Genomic DNA, 27,208 nt, shown 5'->3' with positions numbered 1-27,208 from the left:
TGACAGAGGTGAAGTATCATGGAGTTGAAGGAAAGGTGGCTTTTAAAGCAGGGACCCAACAACTTGTTGGCTGGCAGAGCTGAGGACAGAAGGAGGGGCTAGTTAATCTGAATTTCAATTCCAGGTCCCCGCTAAAGGGATACAGAACCTCCAGCCATCTTCAAAATAGATGTTCACATTTTGTGTGGTTATTAGTGTTTTTCTTTCATGTTTATGAGTTTAACATCTCAGTGCCTTACTTTCTCCATTTAGGATCTCCCTTCAATTACTCCCCAGGATTATATGTAAAAATGAGAGACATTGCTTTCCTCCCCTCATTTACTCAGAGGCAACTTATTCAAAGTCCTTACCCGTTTGGAACACAGAAATAGAGCTGTTTGCACAATTATTCATTACCTGCTCTGGCACTTTACTTACATAATCCATCTACAAAACACCCTAAAAAGTAGCTGTTATCATAATACTCCTTTTTTCAGATGAGAAAATTGTGAAATGAAGAGCTTACATAATAAGTTCTCAAGGTCATATGACTTAAAAGAGATAGAGAACGGCTTCCCTGGTGGCGCAGTGGTTGAGAGTCTGCCTGTCAATGCAGGGGACATGAGTTCGAGCCCTGGTCGGGGAGGATCCCACATGCCGCGGAGCGACTGGGCCCGTGAGCCACAATTGCTGAGCCTGCGCGTCTGGAGCCTGTGCTCCGCAACAGGAGAGGCCGCGATAGTGAGAGGCCCGCGTGCCGCGATGAAGAGTGGCCCCCGCTTGCCACAACTAGAGAGAGCCCTCGCACAGAAACGAAGACCCAACACAGCCATAAATAAATAAGTAAAATTAAAAAAAAAAAAAAAAGAGATAGAGAAAAGATTCAACCCCAGATCTTTATGATTCAAAAGCCTAGCTAGCTAGATATACCACAGTGACCTAGGGATAAAAGTCCTTTGAGCATTCCCAAAAGAGTATTACAATGTCCATGCAGTAATTTTCTTCTACTTTACTCACAGTCGTGTCTACTGAGTCCTCATTTAAAGCCTTATTCTTATTTTGCTCTCAATTCTAATAAGCCTTTTTTCCCCCCAGTTTATAAGTCCACAACTCAGTGGGAAAAAGAAGAACTGCTATGGGCAAGCAGAATGAAAACTGATAGAAGTAAGAGCTGACATTGAATAGGAGACAGATTATACAGATGATGGCTATAAAATACTAGAATATATAAGAAAGTATTCAAGAGCTGGCAAGGAATTAAGAAGTTGTTAGAAACTGTTATCTGTTCAATTGAGTCCCCTTTAAAATGTGTTGAAATTCTAACCCCCTGTGCCTGTGAATATGATCGTATTTGGAAATAGGATCTTTGCAGATATAATCAGGTTAAGATGAGGTCATACTGCATTAGGGTGGGCCCTAATCCAATATAACTAGTGTCCTTATAAGAGAAGGAAAATCTGGGCACAGACAGACACAGAGGGAAGATAATCATGTGAAGATGGAGACAGAGATTGGAGTTATGATGCCACAAGCCACGGAATGCCTGGGGCTACCAGAAGCTGGAAGAGGCAAGGAAGGATCCTCCCCTAGAGGCTTTGGGGAGAGCATGGCCTACAGATACTTGATTTCAGACTTCTGCCTTCAGAACTGTGAGAGAATACATTTTTTGTAGTTTTAGGTGATCCAGTTTGTTGTGCTTTGTTATAACAACCCAAGGAAATCAATACAGACACCAAAACCTAAGTGAAAGTAGGAATCAGAGAAAGCCTGAGTCCATTATATTTGAAGGACGTGATGATTTGAAGTTTATGATTTCCCAGTTTCATGGAGTATACAGAGGACAGGATACAAAGCCTGAGGCTTGACCAGCATTAAGAATCTAGGAAAATATTACCTACCCTTTACCTCCCATAAAGCTGGAACTGCAAAGGCCCATTATCTGAGTATAAAGATGGGCTAGAAATACTCCCACCCACATTTTTGTCATTAGAGTGAAAATTGCCTGTCTCAATCTTGTGCTAGGAAGAAAGGAAAAATGCTCTTCTGTGAATCCCTCCCTTGGATCTATCATTCAAAATCAAAATACTTCATGGTTCAGAAAATCTCGAGAAGAGAATTTAACTTAAAGTTGTTAGAAGTCCTTAGGCATCTGCAAAAGTGTACATGAATTCTCTCTGGGAAAGACGCCTTTAACCCAGGCCACAAAACTTCTCACAGCTAGAGTTCCAAGGAATGTGAGTTCAGTCTTTTGTTTTTTTTTTTAAATCATGAAACAGACAAGGGGAAAAGAAAGAACCAAGAGCAAACACCAGCAAAAGCATTAGATAGCCAAATTTGATCTACAAAGTCTTCAAGTATTGAATCTATCAGAAGTAGGATATCAAATAAGTTGTATACTATATTTAAATAAATAAAAAGAGATTGAAATTATGAGTAAGAAGCAAGGGACTATAAAAAGACCAGTCATATTAGTATAAAAATAGAATTTCAAACATGAGAAATATAAAAATGTGAATTGAAAGCTTAATGGATGGATTAAACAGCTAGATGGATATTGTTAAAGGAAAAAAAATTGAGTAAACTGGAAAATAGAGCTGAAGAAATTATTCAACATTACCCCAGGAAGACAACGACAAAAATATGAAGGAAAGAGTTTGAGAGACATGTAAAAATGAGAGGGAGTGTCTAATATCTTAGAATTCCAAATGGAGATGATAGAAAGAGGATGAGACAAAAGCAATATTTGAATAGATAATGACTGAAAATGTTCCCATACTGATGAAAGACACCAATACCCAGATTCAGGAAGTCAACCTATCCAAAGCAGGATAAATACAAAAATATTCACATTGAGACATATCATAGTGGAACCACAGAAAGCCAAAGACAAAGGAGATCTTACAGCAGTCAGAGAGAAAAGATAGACAGCCTAAAATTTAATGATAAGTAGAATAACAGTGGATTTTCCAATGGCAATAATGGAATCCAGAAGACCATGAAATAATATCTTCAATATGCTGAGAGAAAATATCAACTTTTATATGTATACTCAATTTAAAAAATCCTTCAAAAATAGGGAAGAAGAAAGCCATTTTCTGACACACAAAAACTGAGTTTGCTACTAACAGATCCTCAATAAAATAAATTTTAAAAGACATACTTCAGGTATAAGGAAAATGAGCCAAGAAGGAAATCTGAGATAAAAAAAGAATAATTAGCTCATATATGAGTAAATCTAAAGAAATATTCATGGTAAATAATGTATTGCAAGGTTATAAAAACAAATTAAAACTACAGTGTATGATGACAATTGCAAATAAGTTGGGAGAGGTGATTGTAAATAAAGTGCCCTAAAATGCCTATATTATTAATGAAGATGGAAAAGATTCTGGTTGACTTTAAATTCTGATAAATTAACCATATTAAAATTTCTAGGGGGGCCATGAAAATCATATGTATAAAAAGTATAACTTCCAAAGTAGTAGAGGGGAAAAATGAAATATGAAAATGGTAAGAAAGAAAAATAAAACAGGTGGTACAAGAAAAAAACATATAAAATGGTAGAAATAAATCCAAATATATCAGTAAATATGGTAAATTTACATGGGCCAAATTAAAAGACTAACATTTTTAGACTAGATTTTAAAAATTATCTGTAGGCTATTTATCAATATAAGCCTGAAATATAATAATACAGAAAAGTTAAGATGTAAACGAATGGAAGAAGTCATAACAGGTAAATACCAATCAAAAGAAAGTTGCTGTAGTTATGTTAATATTAGAAGAAATACCAATACAAAATACTTTAGGATAAATAAGGAAGATTTCTACAAGATGATAATATGTTAAGCCCATCAGGAATATATAACAGTTATAAGTTTTTATGTGCCTAATTGCACAGCTTTAACTTATATGAAGTAAAAATGGATAGAATTTCAAGGAGACATCAACATCACCACTAATATAGTTGAGGATTTTAATAAATTTTCCAAGTAATTGATAGACCAACATAATTAATAGTTTGAATCGAATGGGCATATGTACAACACTGCATCTAACAACTACAAAATTGAACAATTTCAAGGGAGTAACGTCATAGAAAACATGTTATCCGACCACAATGGAATTAAATTGAAAATCCATAACTAAAAAGTATAGGCAGAAGCCATATTTTTGGAAATTGTGAAACATTTCTGAATAACTCATAGGTCAAAGAAGAAATTATACTAGAAATTTGAAAATATTTTGAACTGAATGATAACAAATATACTACATATTACGTTATGTGAAATGCAACCAAAATAGCACTTAAGAAAAATTGTAAATCAAAACAGTATGGTATTGGCATAAAATCAGACACATAGATCAATGGAACAGAATAGAGATCCCAGAAATAAACCCATGCATAAATGGTCAATTAATTTACAACTAATGAGCCAAGAATATACAACAGAGAAAAGATGATCTCTTCAATAAATAGTATTGGAAAAACTGGACAGCCATATGCAAAATAATGAAACTGGACCATTATCTAACACCATACACAAAAATTAACTCAAAATGGATTAAAGACGTGAGCGTAAGACCTGAAACCATAAAACTCCTAGGAGAGAACATAGGCGGTAAGCTTCTTGACATCTGTATTTTCAAAGCTCTTTCCCTACAGTTATCCTATTTAATGTACACAGCAATCAAGTGCTATAGGCAAGCCAGATATTATTATCCTAATAGTGTTATACGATTTAAAATGTTTATATTGGCCAAAAAAGTTAATTCATTCTATGGTTTATTATCTTATTATTAAAATCATTATTTTAGCAACAAAGTTAACAAGAAACCAATTTAAGTACTTTGTAATCTATAAAGTGTTCTATACTAAACATGATCATATCTATTATTATTATACATGTAGATGTATATGTTGCATAAATATAAAACCATACGTTTCATATAGTGCTTTATTTTTTTAAGCATGCTTTAATTTGTAAGGAGTATTGTAGTCCTACTATAAGCAAGTCCCATTGCTTGGGGCTTGGTGACAGTCACCAAAATTCAAAGTACTGCGTTAGAGCTAATCTAGGCTAAACCTAGATTATAGGCCCATGCTTAGCTGCCAGGGGTCAGGGACCCTTTCAGGTTCCATGGGCCCAAGTATTACACATGATGTGGTCCCTTATATAGGAAGGGAATTTAGAACCTTAGAATTTAGGTACAAACGTCCTCTAAAACATGTAATATAATATCTAGGATATTGTACTCCATATCCCAAATATTTTATCATAAATGGAATTTTTTAAAAAAACCTCTTTATTATGAACAACTTCAAACATATCCAGAAATAGAGAGAATAGTATAATAAATCCCCTTGCATCCATCACCCAGTATTAACATTGTCAACTCATGGACAATTTGGCTTTAATCTCTGTCCCTACCCAATCCTCCCCAACTCCAGTTATTCTGAAGCAAATCTCAGACATTATATCATCAAAAAATTTTTCATTATTCATCTAAAATGGAGAAGAACTTTTTAAAAGAAACATGGTCTCAATACTATTTCCGTCCAAAAAGTGTTGAAAATAATTCCTTAATACCATCAAATATTCAATCAGTGTTCAAATTTCCCCCAATTCTCTCATAACATTTTTTTACTTTGTTTTACAATTGTTTCTTTTTTTTTTTTTTTTTTTGGACTTTAAATTTATTTATTTATTTATTTATTTATGGCTGTGTTGGGTCTTCGTTTCTATGCGAGGGCTTTCTCTAGTTGCGGCAAGCAGGGGCCACTCTTCATCGCGGTGCGCGGGCCTCTCACTATAGCGGCCTCTCTTGTTGGGGAGCACAGGCTCCAGACGCGCAGCCTCAGTAGTTGTGGCTCACGGGCCTAGTTGCTCCGCAGCATGTGAGATCTTCCCAGATCAGGGCTCGAACCCGTGTGCCCTGCATTGGCAGGCAGATTCTCAACCACTGTGCCACCAGGGAAGCCCCTACAATTGTTTCTTGAATCAAGATCCAATTGATTAATATATCTTGCAAGGCTCTATTAATCTACTGGATTTTTTTTCTCCATCTCTTTTTTCTCCTTGTAATTTAGTTTTAAAGAGATCAGGTTATTTGTCCTGTGGAGACTCCCACAGTCTACATTTTCCTGATTGCATTCCCCTGATGTCATCTAACATGTCCTTCTGTTCCGTATATTTCTTCTAAATTGCTAGTTAGACCTAGAGATGTAGGTTCGATTTTGTAGCAAGAATATTTCATAGGCAGTATGCGCGTACTTTTATCACAAGGTACTTAATGTCTTGCTGTCTCTTTTTCCTGTTTCATTGCTACCTCTAACATAAACATTTTGCTTTACTTTACACTTTAAAAAAATAAAAGGGAATGTGTATATATTCACATCTCCTCTTTCTTAGATAAATGGTAGTATGCTATGCACACTTTTCACTATTTTGTTTTTTTATTATATAAACTTTTTTCTGAAGACTACTTTATAATAGTATATAGGGGTGCTCCTCATTGTTTTTTCATAGCTGCATGGTATTCCAATGCATGCACATTCCATGGTTTATTCTACCAGTTTCTTGTTGAGGGCATAGTGCTACAATGAATTGTCTTGTGCATACAGTTTTTCATATTTTTCTGGGTTATTGTTTGAATAGGTTCCTAAAAGTGAAATTGTGAGGTCAAAGGGCAAATGCATGTGTAATTTTGCTAGACATCATCAAATATCCTTCCAGAGGGGTAGTATTTTTCCTACCAGGAATGATGAAGGTGCCTGTTTCCTCACAGTCAACCAACAAAGTATGTTGTGGAATATTTGGGGTGTTGCCAATCTGACAGATGAGAAGTGGCTTTCAGAGTAGTTTTAATTTGCATTTCTCTTATTAAGACCTAGGTTGAACAGCTTTTCACATGATTAAGGCCATTTGCATTTCTTTTTTCCATGAGCTTTTCATATCTTTGGCTCATTTTCCTGCAGGATCGTTAATCTTTATTTTTAGAGTCTCTTTACACATTAGGGATGGTAATACTTTACCTATCATATACATTGCAAATATTTTCTCTCAGTGTGTTACTTGTTTTTTGTTACTTGTCTTTTGATATTTCTTCTGGTGTTTTTTTGCCATGCAAGTTTTTTTTTTTTTTTAATGTAAGCAAAAGTCTTTTTCCTTCTTGCTTCCAGAGTTTAGTCAGAGTAAAGTTTACCCACTATAAGGGTCTAGAAAAATTCACCTATGTTTTTTTCTAATACCTGTATGGTTGTATTTTTTACATTTTAATCTCTGATTCATTCAGAATTGATCCTGATGTATGGTGTGAGGAATGGGCCCAATGTCTTATTTTTCTATATGGCCATCCAGTTATCCTAACACCTTCTATTTAAAATTACATCTTTTCCTCACTGGTTTGCAATACTACCTTTATCATAGACTAAATTGCCATACATATTTGGGTCTGTTTCTGGATTTTCTATTCTAGTTCCATTAATCTGTTAGTGTATTCATATACTAATATCACACAATTTTAATTATGTAGCCTTTATATTGTTTGTAAGTTCAAACTTAAAAATGTTTGTAAGTTATATTAAGTTTGTAAGTTGGATTCTGGCTTGCCAACTGTGTATCATGGAGATCTTGGATTCAAAGGAAGAGAAGATCTGTGAGAGACAGAAATATCACCTTTCCCACTTCCTTCCTATCTAGACTTTAAAATACTTAATGTCAAGATTTACAGCTACTTAATTTTCAAACTGATGCTTGGAACCTAATATGTGCTCAATGAACAGGTTTTGAATTTGAAGGCCAGTCAAATGTAAGAGAATTTATTCTACATATCTCAGAAGGTTAGAGCCATGAACAGTGGGGTGGAAGCTGTAATGGATGTAGTTATCAATTCAATATGAGAAACAAATATTAGAATCATAAAAAGGAAGGGATGCCTAATGGAATCGTGAGCTCCCTATAATAGGCCATGACCATGACCACCCCTCGGTATTACTTGAAAGAGACGAGATTTATGACCGAAATACTAATAGTTAATAGTAGTGTAGCAGTAATTATATGTGAGCTACTGTCCTAAGTGCTTTACATGTATTAACTCCCTTAATCCTTGCAGCAACCTTGTGATGTAGAATCTTTTATTACCCCCACTTCCAGGAGGGTATACTGAAGCACAGAGAAGTGATATAACTTGCCCTAGGAAAATGGTAGGGCATATATACACTACCAAATGTAAAATCGATAGCTAGTCGGAAGCAGCTGCATAGCACAGGGAGATCAGCTCGGTGCTTTGTGTCCACCTAGAGGGGTGGGATAGGGAGGGTGGGAGGGAGACGCAAGAGGGAGGAGATATGGGGATATATGTATATGTAGAGCTGATTCACTTTGTTATAAAGCAGAAACTAACACACCATTGTAAAGCAATTATACTCCAATAAAGATGTTAAAAGAAAATGGTAAAGCTGAGATTTCAACCCAGGAAGAGTGGCTTCAGAAACCATTATGCCTTATATAGATAGGCATAGTGTAGTGGCTTTCAGTAAGAAATCAGATCAGATTTCTCATGATCTCCTTGTGGGTTCATTGATGTGTGTATGAATTCATTCATTCTTGCCAGGTGCTGGGAAACTGGAGGTGAATGACATAGACCCTGTCTTTGAGTGGCCTTCAGTCTAGCAGGAGAGACAACCACCTCTCCATCTTCTAAGTATCAATACTAATCTAACAGATTATAGAAAATGTCATGAGCTTAAACAGGATGTTTTGACCCCTTCCTCCATTGTGACTTTAAGGACTTCTGTGTTTTTTGATCTATCAATGGCGACTGTAGTAAGTATACAACTCAGAGAAACTGCTGACACTATTTCTTGTGAGAGTTCTAAAAAAAAGTTTAAAAAAAACCAAAAAATGCAAACTATTATTCTTTTTCCAAATTATGAGTAGTAGTAAAGATCATCAGCACGAACTAAAGCAACAAACAAAAATGAAGACAGTAAAAATTTTAAAAGCTAAAAAATTGATTGAAGAAATGAATAGTAGTATAATTTACATCTGCAAAATCTGATTCAGGAAAACTAAACTTGGTTGAAACCATGACCACAAAAGAAAACTCTGTGATGGAGGCCATAATTGTAAAAAAGATGTAGATTTAAAAATTACTAATAGATAAGTCATATCTTAGTTGTAAAATCAATGCAAAAAAGTATTAACCCCCATGAAAATAAGTCTAGTAAAATAAAATTGGAAAATTAGCATAAAGGGAAATATATTTTAATTACATTATATAGAAAACTGACCAAGAGAATTAAAGTCCCTTAATGACATTTATTCCAGAAAATACTTCCTGGATGAAGATTCATCATTGTGAATATAATTCGGATTGAAGCACTAAGTAAGGCGTAACCCAGTGCTCAGGATCAAAATGGCAAGGATGAAAGATGCTGTGTGCATTAGAGTAGCACCCAAGAGGGAGTGACCCCTCTACCCCTGGGAGCTGGGTGAGGCTTCACAAAGGAGGCAGCATTTAGGCTGGGCCTAAGCAATGAAGGTGTGTTATTCAGGTGGGAAGAGGAGGACAGGTGTTCCAGAGAGTTGAGGTGACACGTGCAAAGTGACAACTGAGAAAGTACATGACTATGGCTGAACTCTAAGGCTGGGAACTGGGGATCTGTAACATGGGGCTAAAACAGAGGGCCAATGACAGACAAGGTAGAGCCATCAGATGGAGAAAAAGAGTGGTCATTGGCAATCCAGCGGGTGGCCTTCGGTGGGCTCTTTGCTCATCCTGGCTTGTCCAACATTTTCATCAGTGACTTAAGTAAAAGGAAAAAGTGAACTTATGGTGGATGACCTATTACTGGGAGAGTCCAGACAGACATTTCCTTGTTTACTAACATTGGCCTTTCTAGGTCTGAAATGTCTAAGAGTTGGTGTAGTGACATCAACTCTTGGGCAACAAAAGAAGATTATTATTTCATAAAGCAGATACATGCTCTACAGTTGGTAGCAGTATTAGGCCACAAGTCTGGAAGATGATGATAATATTATTAATCATAACAATAATGAGAGGAGGAACTTCCATTTATTGGATGCTATTGACCCATCACTTTGTTTATATTAGCTCGTTAATGTTTATGTAAGTCCCGTGAGGTCCGTGTTGTTATCCCCATTTTGTAAGTTAGGAAGCTGGAAGTAATAGGATAAAATACCTCCCCAAATCACTCAAGATCTTAAGAACCAGCCTGAGTGGTTTCAAGGTTCATACCTTATCACTGTGTCACGATGCTCATCCACCTCTGCCTTCAGGGTTTAAAATTGTCCATGGCATAAAGTTTAATTTCAGGGGCTAACCTGGGTCAGCATCACTTTGGAAAATGACCACAGTACCGTTTCAGTGCTTGAGGATTCAGCCCAAATCCCTCATGGGAGATGGGGCCTCGTTCAGACAGTACCACGCAATGTCTTCACCTGAGGTCGCAGGAGACATCAAAACTGGAGGGGGTGACAGAGACAAGAGCTGAGCTGAAAGCCAGAGTCCAGAGTGTCAGAAAGGAGGTAGATTGAGGAACTGCCAAATGAGAAGAGCTGGTAACAGGAGGTCAGAAACCTCCTGTTCAGGGAGCCAGAGACACGCAGGAGGAAGAGAAAGCAAAGTAGGGGATATAGCAACTACCCAGAACAGGCATCGCCATTATTTGAAACTTTTACAAAATATATCTAGGGTTAAAGGGCTAGAGACTTTGCTATAATTACTAGTGAAAGAGGCCCAAGCAAGTGTACGTGTGCTTGTCAAGCCTGCTGGATACTGAAGCACCCGAGGGACCACACGGTTCTCCCCAGAGGCCTTGGGCTTAGAAGGCTGAGTAAGCTCATTGCTGGCACCCAAGGCTGGGTGAGAACAAGGACGCTAATTAAAAACACTGCATACCACGATTTTAGGTACATCAACTAGTCTCTACCAGCACAGTGACAGAGACGTGAAAAGGAAGAGAAGGGGTGTGGGCACCAGCGTTCTCGCTCCACTGGAAAGGTCTCAGGAGACCACCGAAAGCAGCATCTGATAGAAAGCCTACAAGCAGATTCTCTGACCCACCCCCTGTCCCTGGAGACAGAGAAAATTAAACACCTTAAATTGGATTTTAGTCTCTGTTGCTTCTAAATGTTATGGTTGGTCCAAGCCAGCTGGAGCTAGAGTTCAGAATAACCCGCGAGCTTAGAACCACACGTCCTTCTGGGGGAGGGGGGGGAGGGCCTGGCGTGGAGGGTGTCGTGGGCTGCCACTGTTTTGTATCACTCTTTCGTGAACTGGGATCTGCCGTGGCATTGTCCTTCAGCTGCTGTCATGGGGTAAATAAAGCCTACAGGAGGCTGCAAGCTGTACAATGGAATAACTATTCATCTATGCCGTCTTCTGAGGCCAAGGATTTCAAGACACGAGACACAGGTTTCAAGGTTGCGGGCTTTTGTTCTTCCTAAGGGCATTTTCCCGGTGACTCAGAGCTTTAGCTAAGGCATTGTCCATGTGTTCCCTCAGCGCTGTGTTAGATGCTAATAGTGGTCTGAGTGCTCATTGGAGGTCAAGATGTAGCCTTTCCTGGTCCTTATAAATGAGTTATTAAAGTTTAACAAAGATGGCATTGAGATTTCAAGCCCAGATGATGAGAGATTTGGGGGTACCATTGACTAAGAAAAGGGTCTTTGGTGTAGACAGTTGGTTTGTGGGGAAAAATGGGACAAGTTTGATATTAGAAATAACAATGGAAATAACCAGAAAGCGTGCATTATTTGTCCATCTATTTATTTACACAGTGAACATTTATTATGCTGCTTGTGTTCTGCACCTGGCATTAGGGGAGAAATGTAATACCTAGATCTTGACTTCAGCAAGAAGCCAGAACTAAAGGTAAAGAGAAGATTTGGAGGTGAGACAGGGGATCAGGTGCCCTCTGTGTGCCCACTGAAGGTAAGAGGATGGAGGAGCCCAGAGAGGATGAAAGTCTGAACTAGAAAGAGATTTTAGAATTGAGCATGGGCATAGGAAATGGGGCAGGTGGCAGCGTGGTGCCCATAGTTACAGAGAAGAATTGACTAGAAAGATAAGAGCTGGGTTGGTGGAAAATCACAGATGTCATGGGAAGCATTTCAGGATTGCACTAGTCATGGTAAGATGACCACTGATGATAATAGCTACCATTTATTGATTGTTTACTTTGTGCTTGGTGCTTTTATTTATTTAATACTAGACAGTGTGCTGAGCGCTGGGCATACAGTGATGAACAGGATTGTCTACGTTGTACCCTCTTAGAGCTTACATCCTGGTGAGTTTTATCCTGTATGTCATTTCGTCCTGAGAACCACAAGAGGCTAGAATTATTATCCTCATTTTACAGTCGAGAAGACTGAGGCTCAGAGAGGTTGAGTCAGTTGCCCAGGTCCCACATAGAAAGAGTTCGGTGGAGCTGGGATTTGGACACGGTTCTGTCTGATGCCTAAGCCTCTAAAACCCTGTACTGTGAGAATATGAGTGGAGAAAGGGCATCCAGATGCAAGTGGAAGAAGCCTTTGAGGGGACAGTTGGGGTCAAGGGGTGGTGAAAGAATACAGATTTCAAAGGAGGGATTGAGGGGGCAAGGAGTTTAGAGATTTTATTTGACTAAGAATGGAGGGAGAGGGATTCCTTGAAAACTGCTTGCAGGCACACGCCAAGTGCAAGGGCCCTGGGAAAATATGGACTTGACCTTGAGAGAGGAGTTGACATTGTCCTTCTAGGTGGTCAGCTGTAGCCAGTCCTGCTCTGTTGGAATGTGTGCCACTAGGCGTGGCCTCCTGGGACCGTGGGGCCTGAAATTCCCAGGGCCCTTGAGGTCTGAGCATCCTGGGGCCTACGAAGCCTAAACCTCCAGGATCAGGGTCTTCTCTGCTTGCGATCTCCATATGGGAGGGGAGCTTAGCGCCCCAAGCAGCCCAGAGCCAATTATTCTGCCATGCTGGGTAGCCAGAAGGTATCTGAAAACATTGAGAGGAAGGCTCTTTGCCATAGCACATTATCTTTAGCTCACCAGCCACGGAGTGACTCTGCAATTACAAACCAGCCGCCGAACAGACACAGCTTAACAGTACGTTGTAAAAGTTTTACGGTTAGTAAAGATAAGTGCAAAATGAATCCCTAAAGAACAAAGCAATTAAAAAAGTACATAATGAAGCAATTACCTAGAAGTGGTGGGGAGCAGAAGGAGAGGACCCATGGACAATTTTATTCTGGAAGGGTCTTCACACTTATGTTTCTTTAATTGTGTTCAATGAGAGAGCCATCGCAAAGTAAGATTAATAAGCTGCACAGAAGAGGTAACAGTTGATAAAGGGGTTTGAGAGCCAAGCTGAAGAAAATTTTACCTTATTAAAAAGTTGGGACCAAGGTGGAAAATAGCTATAAAGGCCATTATTGGGACCATTAATGAAATTTGATTATAGGCTGTGGATTAGATAATAGTAATGTCTCAATGTATAATTTTCTGATTTGGGGAAAAAAGCAAAAGCAAAAGCGTAAAAAACCTGGGGGCCAGCAATGGATGTTAAAGCTCCAGAGAGTCAGTTTCTCTCTCCTTTTCTTATTCTTTTTTTGTTTTGTATTTTGTCTTTCTTTAATTGAGTCTGCCTACTGCTTTGTATTGTGCCCTTGGAAGGTAACTTCTTTGCCACCATTACATCATGTTTCCAATTTTCCAGGAAGGGACCACCAGGCAAGGCCAGAATCAGCTCCTCAGAATGACTGATAGAAATTGAGCAGGGACTGCCCTCCCCTTCCTCCTCCCCCGACTCCTCCTCTTTCTCCTCCCCTCTTCTTCCTCCCCTCCCCTTCCCCCTCTCTTCCTCCTCTCCCTCCTCCTCCCCCTCCTCCTCCCCTTCCTCTTCCTCCCCCTCCTCCTCTCTTCCTCCTCTTCTTCCTCCTCCCCCTCCTCCTCTTCTTCCTCCTCCCCCTCCTCCTCCCCCTCCTCCTCTTCTTCCTCCTCCCCCTCCTCCTCCCCCTCCTCCTCTTCTTCCTCCTCCCCCTCCTCCTCTTCTTCCTCCTCCCCCTCCTCCTCCCCCTCCTCCTCTTCTTCCTCCTCCCCCTCCTTCTCTTCTTCCTCCTCCCCCTCCTCCTCTTCTTCCTCCTCCCCCTCCTCCTCCTCTTTCTCCTCCCCTTCCTCTCCTTCCCTTCCCCCTCCCCCTCTCTTCCTCCTCTCCCTCCTCCCCCCTTCCTCTTCCTCCTCCTCCTCCCCTTTCTCCTCCCCTTCCTCTTCCTCTCCTCCCCCTCCTCCTCTCTTCCTCCTCTTCTTCCTCCTCCCCCTCCTCCTCTTCAGCATCAGCATCTCTACCAGCATGATCACCATCCAAACAGTGTTGTGGTTTTCTTTTGAAAAATCCCCATACTCACAAATCTGAACTTGCAGAAGGGGAATTAAGAGACATCTACTCCCATTGCAAATGCTCTTCACTTTGTAAAGCGATGCAAGGGGCAAGATCCTGATGAGTAAAATTTCCCAGTGCTTACCAATGATGGTTTACAGAAATTATCCCTACACACAAGTTTTTCCATCAAGCGGACTTACCTGCACATAAAGTCAGCCCTGAAGATAGAGAGTTACCCCCAGTAACACCCCCAGGAGACATTTACTCCCCGAGGTCCTGTCTCTCTCTGTGTCTGGGCTGTCTCTCTAGTTTTGGATAGTCTAAGGAATGGGACCTCTTTCCTTCCTTAGTGCTGGCCACACTCAATGCAGTGTGTCTGGCTTTATTCATTATGCCTACTTCACATGCTGCTCATCAGTGAGTGAGGGTCTTGATGGCGTGTGTCATTTTCACTGCCTTAGAACTGGTAGTCCTATAAAGAAATCATGGCATAGGGGAGAGAAAATATTAGTAATACTATGATTTCAAGACAGATGCTTATCTTGGGTTTCAATGTTTCTAAAATCAGGTTGTGCCTGAAAAATTTGGCATATATAGATAAATAATAAATATATAAATAAATTACAATTTATTATCCAAATCAGAACACTTTTGAGAGTAAAAGAGGATATTGCTAACTGTTACACTGGACCAGCAGGCATGAACCAATGTTGTCATGGGCAAACCAGGACATATGATCACTTAACTTATAATTTTATATGTACATTTAATGCAATTCATTCATTTGACGTTGTTTGGTAGGCGCCTGCCATAGGTGACATTGGGCATACAGTGTTTAACATTGAGCATGTAATGCTTAAAATTACATGCTTAATATTTGGCCTACAGTGTTTAAAAAGTAAACACAGCCCCTTCCCTCTTGGAGCTGATGGTATAATGGGACAGACAGCTGATAAAAGGGAACAAAGAATAGATGTATAGTTACAAATTGTAATGAGTGCTGTATTAGTCAATTCCGGCCGCCATAACAAAATACCATAGACTGGATGGCTTAAACAACAGAAGTTTATTTTCTCACAGTTCTGAATGCTGAAAGTCTGAGATCAGGGAACCAGCATGGTCAGATTCTGGTGAGAGCTCTCTTCCTGGCTTCCAGACAGCCCATGGTAGAGAGAGAGCTCTACGGTCCCTTCCTCTTCTTATAAGGACACCAGTTGTGTCTGGTCAGGATTCAGCCCTTACAACCTTATTTGACCTTCATCACATCCTTAAAGTCTCTATCTCCAATGCAGTCACATGGTGGGGGGCTGGTGATAAGGATTCAACATATGAATTTTCAGGGTCGGAGGGACACAATGAAAAACACAGAGTGTAAGTTCCAAAAAGTCATGGGCTTTGTAGGTTTCGTTCAGTGACAAAATTCCCATCTCATATTACAGCCCCCAGCACAAAGGAAGGAAATACTCAATAAATGATGGTTGAATTGAATTAAAGCGGAGAAGGGACATGGTCTGATTTATCATTTTAGAAGATGGACTGGACAGCGACAAAGGTTGAAGCACAAAAACTTGTTAGAAGCCTATTGATGGGGGAGGGAGGGGCCACGGGCTCATGGCTGTGTGTGCCCTGCGGTCTGTCTCTCACTCGCCGCCGACTGCCTGTCTCGTCGCCCGCAAGCCGTGCTGCCGCCCCACAGAAATGCTTCGATTACCCGCAGTCCTTCACCAGATGAGGCCAGCGTCCAGGGCACTGGCTCCTCATCTCACTCGGGCTTATGCCAAAGATGTAAAATTTGGTGCAGATGCCTGAGCCTTAATGCTTCAAGGGGTAGACCTTTTAGCTGATGCTGTAGCCGTTACTATGGGGCCAAAGGGAAGGACAGTGGTTATTGAACAGAGTTGGGGAAGTCCCAAAGTGACAAAAGATGCTGTGACTGTTGCAACGTCCATTGACTTAAAAGATAAATATAAAAATATTGGCGCTAAACTTGTTCAAGATGTTGCCAATAACACAAACGAAGAGGCTGGGGATGGCACCACCACTGCTACTGTACTGGCACGCTCTATCGCCAAGGAAGGCTTTGAGAAGATTAGCAAAGGTGCTAATCCAGTAGAAATCAGGAGAGGTGTGATGTTAGCTGTTGATGCTGTAATTGCTGAACTTAAGAAGCAGTCTAGGGGCTTCCCTGGTGGCGCAGTGGTTGAGAATCTGCCTGCCAATGCAGGGGACACGGGTTCGAGCCCTGGTCTGGGAAGATCCCACATGCCGCGGAACAACTAGGCCCATGAGCCACAATTACTGAGCCTGCGCGTCTGGAGCCTGTGCTCCGCAACAAGAGAGGCCGCGATAGTGAGAGGCCCACACACCGCGATGAAGAGTGGCCCCCACTTGCCATAACTAGAGAAAGCCCTCGCACAGAAACGAAGACCCAACACAGCCATAAATAAATAAGTAAATAATTAAGAATAAAAAAAAGAAGAAGCAGTCTAAACCTGTGGCAACCCCAGAAGAGATCGCCCAGGTTACTACGATTTCTGCAAATGGAGACAAAGAAATTGGCAACATCATTTCTGATGCGATGAAAAAGGTTGGAAGAAAGGGCGTTAATCACAGTAAAGGATGGAAAAACACTGAATGACGAATTAGAAATTATTGAAGGCATGAAGTTTGATAGAGGGTATATCTCTGCATACTTTATTAATACATCAAAAGGTCAGAAATGTGAATTCCAAGATGCCTGTGTTCTGTTGAGTGAAAAGAAAATTTCTGGTGTCCAGTCCATTGTTCCTGCTCTTGGAATTGCCAACGCTCACCGTAAGCCCTTGGTCATAATTGCTGAAGATGTGGATGGAGAAACTCTAAGTACACTCGTTTTGAATAGGCTGAAAGTTGGTCTTCAGGTTGTAGCAGTCAAAGCTCCAGGTTTTGGTGACAACAGAAAGAACCAGCTTAAAGACAGGGCTATTGCTACTGGTGGTACAGTATTTGGAGAAGAAGGGCTAACTCTAAATCTTGAAGATGTTCAGCCTCATGACTTAGGAAAAGTTGGAGAGATCATTGTGACCAAAGATGATGCCATGCTCTTGAAAGGAAAAGGTGACAAGGCTCAAATTGAAAAGCGTATTCAAGAAATCATCGAGCTAAATGAAGAAGGGGAAAAAAAAAAAAAAAAAAAAAAAAAGAAATCATCGAGCAGTTAGATATTACAGCTAGTGAATATGAAAAGGAAAAACTGAATGAACGTCTGGCAAAACTCTCAGATGGTGTTGCTGTGCTAAAGGTTGGTGGGACAAGTGACGTTGAAGTGAATGAAAAGAAAGACAGAGTTACAGATGCCCTTAATGCTATGTGAGCTGCTGTTGAAGACGGCATTGTTTTGGGAGGGGGCTCTGCCCTGCTTCAGTGCCTTCCAGCCTTGGATTCAAAACTCCAGCTAACGAAGATCAAAAAATTAGTACAGACATTATTTTAAAAACACTCAAAATTCCTGCAATGACCATTGCTAAGAATGCAGGTGTTGAAGTTGAGAAAATTTTGCAGAGTTCTTCAGAAGTTGGTTATGACGCTATGCTTGGAGATTTTGTGAATATGGTGGAAAAAGGAATCATTGATCCAACTAAAGTTGTAAGAAGTGCATTACTGGATGCTGCTGGAGTGGCCTCTCTGTTAACTACAGCAGAAGGTGTAGTCACAGAAATTCCTAAAGAAGAGAAGGATCCTGGAATGGGCAGAATGGGTGGAATGGGAGGTGGTATGGGAGGTGGCATGTCCTAATTCCTAGAATAGTGCTTTACCATCATTAATGAGCTGTGAGAGGAAGCTCAAGGCAGCGTTCCTCACCAATAACTTTGAGAGGTCAGTTGAAGGAGATGACTGAAGAAAAGGCTGGCTGATGTTTAAGAAAATCACTATAACCATCAGTTACTGGTTTCAGTTGACAACATAGAATGGTTTACTGCTGTCATTGTCCGTGCCTACAGATAATTTATTTTGTATTTTTGAATAAGGACATTTGTACATTCCTGGTTAGAAAAAAAAAAAAAAAAAGGCTATTGATAGAGTTGTCCACACAAAAATAATTGGACCAGAATGTTGTCTGTGCATATTGAGAGATGTGATTAAATTTAATCTATATTTAGGAGGTAGAACTGACTGTATTTGCTGATGCATTACTGGATAATTATGGATGAGTTACATAATTATTTATGTAGGTTTCAGGCGTGGGCTATTAGATGGATGAGGGGAAGACGAAGGGACAGCTGGGGAGGCAGGGAAGGAAAGCAAGAACTTGGTTTTGGACAAGGTAAGCTTGCGATGCCTGAGAGATACACATGTGGAGGAGACAGACATGTAGGCAGGTGGATATATAAATCTCGAGCTCAGTAGAATGTGGTGTTTCCTCCTGCCCTGAAAAGTTCTTATTACAGCGGTGGTGAATCTTATCATCAGTGGAATCTTACACTGATAATAGTTATACCTCACACTTAGTGGGCTCTAAACTTGGGCTAGGTGTTGAAATTCTCTCATTTGATCCTCACAACTACTTTTGCAGCGTGTCATTTTTGTCTCCATTTCACAGACAAGAAAACTGAATATTAGTAAGTGAAATGAAATGTCTGAAGTCACGGATCCAGCAAATGGAAACTGTAGGATTTGACAGCAAGACTGTTTAACCCCTGTTCTCTGACCAAAATGTCCTCCTGTCTCTCAAGAGGCAGAGGTCTTGGAAACATTTCCTACTGTGCTTCTATATTATCATGTGACCTTGAACCTCAGGTGGGAAATGAAAGGTAATCTGTTAGGTCCCCTGCAGTTCTGCTATACTGCAATGCTGATCTCTTTTGTAAATCCCATTTTTAAAGTGAGTTTGCTGTAGGTACCTATCAGAGATGAAACCCAAGCTGACAATTCATTTTGATGTATATGAAAAGGGCAAATCTCTTTAAGTGAAGACCCAGCACACTACCTTTCTTAATCTGAATTCCAGTGGAGTAAGAAGAAAACTCTTCAGAACAAATACTTCTGAGTGAGAAAATGTTCAGCATCTCAGATTCATTTTATCATCTGAATGATAACCTCGAGGGTTCCTCTGAGCCAAATGTGGGTGTGATGCTTGGGCCAGACACACAGCTTTTCCTCTAATGTTTGCACCCAGGGTCTGCCAAACTTCCCCACCTACGCTGTCCCAGTGACACATGGGTCACCTGTCATCTGGCTCCACCGTGCTGGGAGGTGACAGATTGTATTATACTTTCCTCTAGTGATTCTGATTGCCCTGCATTTCAGAAAGGACCCTCCTAACTTATCCTCCTGGCTTATCCTTTGGACCAGTGTCACCCTTTTGGTGTGTGTGTGGGAGGGGCATCTGGTATGGACAGTCAATTTGAATTTGATTGGAACATGCTAACGAGCCATTCATTTGGGGAGTAGGGGTTGTTTCTGATTAGATTAAGCTTCTGAGAGAAGAAAGAAGCAGCCGCTGATTGAAGACATAAAAAAGGAAACACATTAAATGAGTCAGTGGTTCATCTTCATATAGCAAAGTATAAATTAAACATAGTCCTGGGGATCAGCTCTGAATAGCAGCTGGGTAGAGCGAGCTTTTCTGAATACATCCACAGGAGAAGGCGCTCACAGCAATTCAGAGGGGCTTAACCCACCAGAGAGGGCTCTGAGAACTCCTGAGTAAATGGATGGGCTGAGTTATCTGATAAAAATGACTCTCACACTAGGGACGGGAAGGGTTTTATTTGGATTTCAGAAAATTGTTCCCTGAGTCCCTGTGACATTCAAGCTCATTATTATTCTCTAACAGCATCAGTGATGGTAATGGGGCCAGAGATCTTAGTTCAAAACAAAAGATGCAATTAGAGTAGAGAGCACACGTGTCAATGGGACCCTGATTTGGAACGTGGCCAATACTTCTGTCTCAGAGCTTGGGGCTTCTGTAGTTTTGGTTCTATAGAAACGCCTGGGCTGGAACTAGCCTTCTCAGCTTCATGCAGGGGGAAGCTGTGAGGGTCAGCCCTGCTAGACTGTGTCACCTGACCAGGGCTGGCCGTGTGGCTGCAGCCCCGCCTCCCCTGGCTCACACTAGGATCTGTGGAGCTGCCATGGGGCTGCTACCTGTGGCTGTCGGAGGAACCCTGAGTCATGCATGGTCTCCAAGCCCCTGGCTTCTCCCCTTCCAGCCTGCTGGCTTCTCCCTTGCTTTTCTTACTGCTGTTCTGGTTCTGAACTGGAACCAGACTCCCCCCTACAGCCTGTTTTGCAGGAGTCCTAATACCTGCCTACCCCTGGCGGCTCCCTCTCTCCCCCCTGGGGACTAAATCTCCTCTCTGTATCTTCAGTCCCTAGTGGGGACCTGCTCTGAATGGACTCATCATCTGGACCTGGACAATCTCTCCCCATGCCTGGAAACTTCTGCTGCAAAGTCTCACCCAATAGATTGAACCCCTGGTTATCCATGCTGCAGGGCCCAAGCCTCTCTGGTCACTTTGCCTCTCCACATGCTGGCAGCTTGTATGAATCAGGGAAATGATCACAGTCTGCAACAGCAGCCCCCAAACCCCAAAGGCTGAACCCAGGACAAGTTTATTTCTCACTTCACAGTCCTCTAAATGTTGGGGGGCTCTCCTGGGCAGCTCTTATCCAAGTGGTAACTTAGGACTCAGGTTGCTTTTCTTGGGGGTTCCCCGTCTTTGAACTTCAAGGTCATCTTGGCGTAAACATCCAGCGGATTGGGAGGAGAAGCGGTAGAAGTGTTCATGGGTTTCCCACACTGGATACTTACCCACCTGGGCCTGAAAGTGACAGCTGTAATTTCCTCTCTTATTTCATTGGCCTGAGCTGCTCACACAATCCCTCCCGACTTCAAAGGAGGCTGGGAGATGTAGAGGAGCACAGATATTCGTAAGCAATAGGAGTCAGACACATTCTTGGAGACCACCCTTCTCCTGGCTCCACTTCCCCAACCCCAGGTAGGACCAGGCCTGTCTTCTTCCTTTTCTTCCATTCTGTCTTGAGTCCACCCCAGACTGCATTTGGACAATAGTAATCAGGGCTGTTGGCTGCTATGAGTTTTAAGGTAACCATGTATAAGTTCACCTTGTTTGGAACCACTGAAAGAGGGCGTCTAATCTCAGTGACCACATGTTTGCTAAGCGATCCTCCTGGAATTTCCCATAAGGAAATGAACTTTCATGGTCCCAATCTTTAGAGTCAGAGCATTAGGGTCCAAGGAAAGCTGGGGCCCCTGTCTGTGATGGGCTGGTTTGCTGAGCTTGGCACCATGGCTGCCCCTGGGTTTCCTATAGGTAAACAGCTATTTCAGCAAATCTCAAGTCCCTGCAAAACAACCTTTTAACTTTTTCTTCATGAAAAGTTTGCAGACATTCCAGCCCAGCTGGTCTCTTCTTGGATTCCTGCCAGATGAATCCTCCTGCTGCCTTCTGATAGTTAGGAAGGATCCCTTTCAAACAGGGAAACTGCTTCAAGGGCTTCTTACGGCTGACCCAAAATCAGACCCCTTCAGGGACACCTTCCAAGAAAAAGCATCATTTTTTTTTTTTCCCCCGAGCAGCAATTCTGTCCAAAAGACCTTTTGGCAGTGTTTTATTGTAAGAATAGGGCTTGGGAAACTGGATCCCCAGGGAGTGTTTTTCTTTGGAGTCTGATGGAAGAATAAGCATTGTCAGACTTTAAAAAATGTTTCCTTACACTTGAAAATAATGAAATATCTGCCTTTGGAAAGCTGGGAGAGCACCAAGGAAAGTGCACAGGGGATGACTCAGAACTAAGGCTCAACTCTCAATCCTTCATTCATGCAATTTATCGAGTATCTATCATGTGCCAGGCCTATTTAGGCTCTTGAGATTCCTTAAGGAGAGCAAGGTGGCCATGGGTCTTCTCTCACAGGCTGGTGTTTTGGGCCCATAAATAGGAAAAAAGCTCCATCTCACTGGTACTCAGGGAAATGCAAATTAAAACTACAGTGAGAGTGAATTTCACACCCATCTATGAACGATGCCAAATGTTGGCAAGATTGTAAAGCAAAATGAGTGCTCATCTGTTCTGGTGGGACTGGAACATGGGATTCTCACTTTGGAAGAGTTTCACTCTCCCTGGGAGAGTTGAATGTGTGTTATAACCTATGGCTCAGAAATTCCACTATGTGTAGATACACAGACAGGTGCTCTCTCTTGGGTGCCAGGAGACACGTATAAGAATACTCGAAGGACCACTATTCATAATCCTGAAAACAACCAGACTGTGGACCACCAGGAGAATGCATAAATAAATGTGTGTACATTTATACAATGGAACACAATGGTGATGAAAATAAATGAAGCAAGAAGCAAGTTGAAGAATGCAGACAATATACTTCCACTTACACAGCATTTAAAACCAGGTAAAACTAAGTACGTAGTCGAGCTTGATGGCAAGGAAATTATTAACAAGATTCAGGATAATGGGTTACCTTTGTGGGTAAGGAGGAGTACACAGAGATTTCTAAGTTGCTGCCAGTAGTGTTTCTTAAGTGGGCGGTAGGTAAACAGTTGTCCCTTGTGTTATGTGTCTTTAAACTGTACATATACAATGTACACAGGCACACAGCTGGAGGAGGTATATAGGTGACATGGGAATGCAGAGCAGAGGCATTTAACCAAATTCAGGGCAGACAGGGAAAGTAGGTAGGAATTAGCCAGGCAAATAAATATATGTGATAGTGGGAAGAGGCTGACAGCCTCTGGCTTTTGACTTAGCTTTGTCCAGGTTTGACCTCTCTTTCCTTCTCATTCCCATGCACGGCTGCTACTAGAGTGAGACACATACGGTGTCTAGGTGATGCCCTAGTCAGTGTCTTTGTTTGCCTGCATTTCTGACCCTACAACCACTCTGCAAACACGTTGCTGGTCTTCTGCCAGCCATTCTCAGGCCTCAGCCTCCATCTTCCTCGTCTTCCTCCCGCCAGCCTGCCTGGGTTGGCTTTCGACTCTTATCTCAGCATTTCACAGCCAAGTTAGGCGAGACAGCTACACATAAAAAGGTAATTAACAACATGAGCCAAGAAATAAGGACCACTTGAGTGGTGCAAATCGTGATTCAGGACTTTGGAGGAACAGGGCCAGGCTGGCTTTGGATGGACGGAGAGCAGGAAGGAGGATGTCTGGGCTAAGGGAACAGTGGGAACATTTTGCCAAGAGAGAAGAGCTTATTAAATGTCATAAGGAGATAAAAGCTGGACAGGATTTGGGATCTTATCCTGTGGACTGTGGTTATGAAGTACAAGACTAAGGTGCCACTGCCCCCCAATCACTTACCCTCGGTAGATATTACTAATAAATGGTGGCATGTTTTTCCACTGAGCCCAGACAGAGCCTCAGAATCCTTCTTAACCCAGTGCTTCAGAGGACATTAATCAGTGAATGGATTTAACATGGGAGTGTTATCTGCTATTCCTACCAAAGACTACAGAGTGATCACCAGACTCTGAGTAGGAGAAATGGTCACACTGTATCCTGATGTCTTGCCTCCAGTGTCTCCCTATTTTATAACTCGCAATTCACAACTCTACCAGTTGTCTCAAATACTGGGTAATATTTGAGGTACTGGCAAGAACACTTAGAACCACAGAATGCAAAAAGTATAAGGTATCTAACATGTCACCGAGTCCAGCTCCTCCATTTGGCAGTTGGGAGAAACTGAGGCTTGGGAAGTAAACAGGTCTATTTATGTAAGTGGCCAACATAGGACATAAACTGTCTTCTGACCCTGACCTTGTACCAGCAGCTCCCAGTCCTGGGAAGGGAAGGGAACCTGATCCTTCCTAAGAACTTACTAGATGCCTATCTTTGCTAGAGGGAGCTTTTCATACAGCATCTCTTTTAAACCTGCCAGTTGCCCCAATAAAAAGGCAACTGACATCCAAGAACAGGTCCAAGTCAAAGGCTAATGTGTGACAGAGGCAGGATTCACACTCTGTCTACCAGCCCTCAAGACCTGCGAGCTTTCTTGTAGTTCCCAGATGGATGCACCAAGTTTTTTCAGAAACAATCACAGGATTAGGGCTCCCTGGGTAGGGCTGTCGGTGAGTGTGACTCGCTCTTCTGTTTACAACAGTTCAGGTTCTCGGTCACGTCTGGGGGCAGCCCAGCAGCTCCTCCGTGGGCGTCTGGAAGCGTTGGCTAGGTGGGGGGCTTTCTCTACAGTGAGTTCATGGTTCCATAAGACGAAACTGCCTGCAGTCGCCCAGGTTCATTTGATAACTTCCCGAGTTTTATAACGGTAATTCAAGCTCTGCAGCCAAAGTAACTCTTCTTGTTTGTAGCAACATGCACTTAAATGTCAGAGCTTTGCTGAAAAACCACTTGGGTTTGAAGGAAGTCATTGTGTTCAGTAAAATCTGGCACATTTTATGTTTATGGCCTTTATTAGAGGAGCCAGCTAAGCGGGTTAAGCGGCCTCTCTATACGGTGAGTGAAAGCCCAGGGCTCTGGGATTGCTGGAATCACTCATTCAGATCACGGTTATTGAACATGTCCTGAGTGCCTGGTGCTGGTATATGCAACGTACTCCTTGTCTTCCTGGAGCTTATACTTTAGCAGGGCAATGGAGGTGGAGGGCAGACATTGAATGAAGAAATACGTAAATAGAAGTATTATGAATAAGCATTATTAAGAAAAAGGGTGGGGTGCTAAAAGTATTCAGAGGGGATCTAATTTAGACTGGGTGGGTGAAAGAAGGTAAGATTTGAGCTGGGTAATGAGTGCGGGATTTATTCCAGAAAGATGGAATAGCAGGTGAAAAGGCACAGAGACAGGAAAAAAATTGGTGTGGTCAAGAAACATGTTGCCCAGTGCCCATCCAGAAGCCACGAGGTCCAGCCTTGGGCTGACGTGCCACCAGGCGTCCCCAGTGCCTGTAAGACTAGCACACGCCTCACTTGTTATGAGCCTGGGTCACAAGCGCGCTAGGTAAAAAGTAAGTTCTACCTTGGTAGTGGCTTCCTGTGCCCTGCGACCTCATCTGCCTTCTTGGTTGCTGACCCTTGGTCCTCATTTCTCAGCCACCCCTTTGGTAGCCAACCCTTGCTCTTCCTCCTCTTGGCATCTCTGCCCCCTAGAACTTGCAATGCTAAGCCATCATTCTGTCCCACATCTTTGCCCTCCCTCCAGCGGCCCTGCTTCTCTGGCACAATGCCTCCCGTCTATAGCCTCTATCTGGTTTGGGTCTTGCCACATCATGCCAGCTAAGACCTGTGTCCCAGGCCTGGATCCCTTTTACTTCCTCATGCTCCCAAACCCCCATGGAAGCTTCATGATGTCATCTTTCATGAGGTCCAAATGCCAGTGATTTTCTTTCCTATCCTTTTGTCTGCCATCCACGAGAGGGTCTCTGAGATCAGCTGTGGGTAAGACTTCTGAGATTCTCTCTGGAGCAAGCCATTGGTCAGCGGAGCTGCTCGTCGTGTGGGGATCGTGGAGCACAGGCTCCCTCTTGTTTATTTCAGGGTCATCGGGCAGCGTCCAGAAGTGGAGGGGCAAACACGCCAAATACACATCTTCTGCTCCAACCAGAAGCTGCCAGGAACCCAAAGGCTATATCCAAGGCAGATGCTCACAATAGATGCGTTTCTTTTCACAGAAGAGAGGAGAGCGGAGACAACCTGTAGGTGAACAGGTGCTTCCAGTCTCTGGAGAGGAACCTCTCCCTGCTGGGCCAGGCACTCTGGAGAGCAGCACGTCTGTTGTCTGCTGGGCTTCAGCCAGACACGTGACTCCTCTGCAATCATTTGTCCCCTGAAGCTGGCTGTGCAGGAGAAGCCAATAGCAGCAATCATAATGGTTATTATAAAATACTCAGTAATAACAAGTGCAGGCTAAGGGCTTGCAATATTCCGAGCATTACGACAGGGGCTTCCAGAGCCCGCAGCTCAGTGTAGCGATCGCTGTAATTTGAGTTTCATAGACGGGATGTTAATTACCCGAGCGTTGCCGCTCAGCCAGCACATGGTGGGGCCAGAATAGACCCAGATGTCCTGATCCCACCTCGACTGCCATGCGTACAGAGCTCACCCGGAGGCAGGCTCAGGGTCAAACACCTACCTGCACTCCATCCCCTTCTTCTACCGGGCGAAATTGAGACTTGGGAGGAGAAATATCCTGCCAAGGGTGACACAGCAGCAGGTGGCAGAGGTAAAAATTGGAATCCACTTCTCGCTGGCTCCAAAGCCGTGCTTTTACAAACCATGTGCTACTCCCACCCAGCCCAGCCACCCCACCTCTGCTGGAAACCCGTGACCTGTTCTAGGCACCATTTAGCACATGTCTAATGGAGAATATGGTGAAGAGCTTGGAGAACATTTTGAAAGAGGGAAGGAGATTAGTAAACCAGCAGGTACCAGAGTGTCATGGTCGGGAAAGACAGGGCTGGGACCACAGAGCAGGACAGGCTCACCTAGTTGAAGGGGATACAGAACTGTGACGCTGAACTGACACCCCAAGGATGTCAGGTGAAGCGGGGCGGGGTGGGTATGCAATTGCATGTGCAGAAATCCAGAGGTGAGAGGAAACCCAGCATGCTGGAGGAAGTAAAAACTGTCAGCATGACTGCAGCACGGAGTATGTTGGGAAGCAAGCACGAGGCTGGAGGGGTGGGCAGGGGCCAGGCCCCTGGAGCCTCAGGGGCTGTGCGGGGGAGGGCGCCGTGCAGGCGGGACGGGATCCAATGTACACCTTCAAAAGATCACTCTGGCTGCTGGGTGGAGAAGAGACTGGAGGAGGAAGGCAGGAGGGAGGGCAGTTGTTTGGAGGCTGTTGCAGAGTCCAGATGGGACGTGG

The 27,208-nt window shown here is 42.5% G+C and overlaps 1 protein-coding gene and 1 pseudogene across 3 annotated transcripts in view; both read left to right on the top strand.

The window, feature by feature from the left end:
- GALNT18 (polypeptide N-acetylgalactosaminyltransferase 18) overlaps window positions 1-27,208 on the top strand; it is a 339,857-nt gene that overhangs the window by 251,452 nt on the left and 61,197 nt on the right. The gene's annotated exons all lie outside the window — the stretch shown is intronic.
- Window positions 16,065-18,386, top strand: LOC132369511 (60 kDa heat shock protein, mitochondrial-like; annotated as a pseudogene).

This window comes from Balaenoptera ricei, chromosome 8 (genome assembly GCF_028023285.1).
Source record: "Balaenoptera ricei isolate mBalRic1 chromosome 8, mBalRic1.hap2, whole genome shotgun sequence".
NCBI lineage: Eukaryota > Metazoa > Chordata > Mammalia > Artiodactyla > Balaenopteridae > Balaenoptera > Balaenoptera ricei.
Note: the sequence above shows the minus strand (reverse complement) of the source record. Positions and strands in the feature narration are given on the sequence as shown.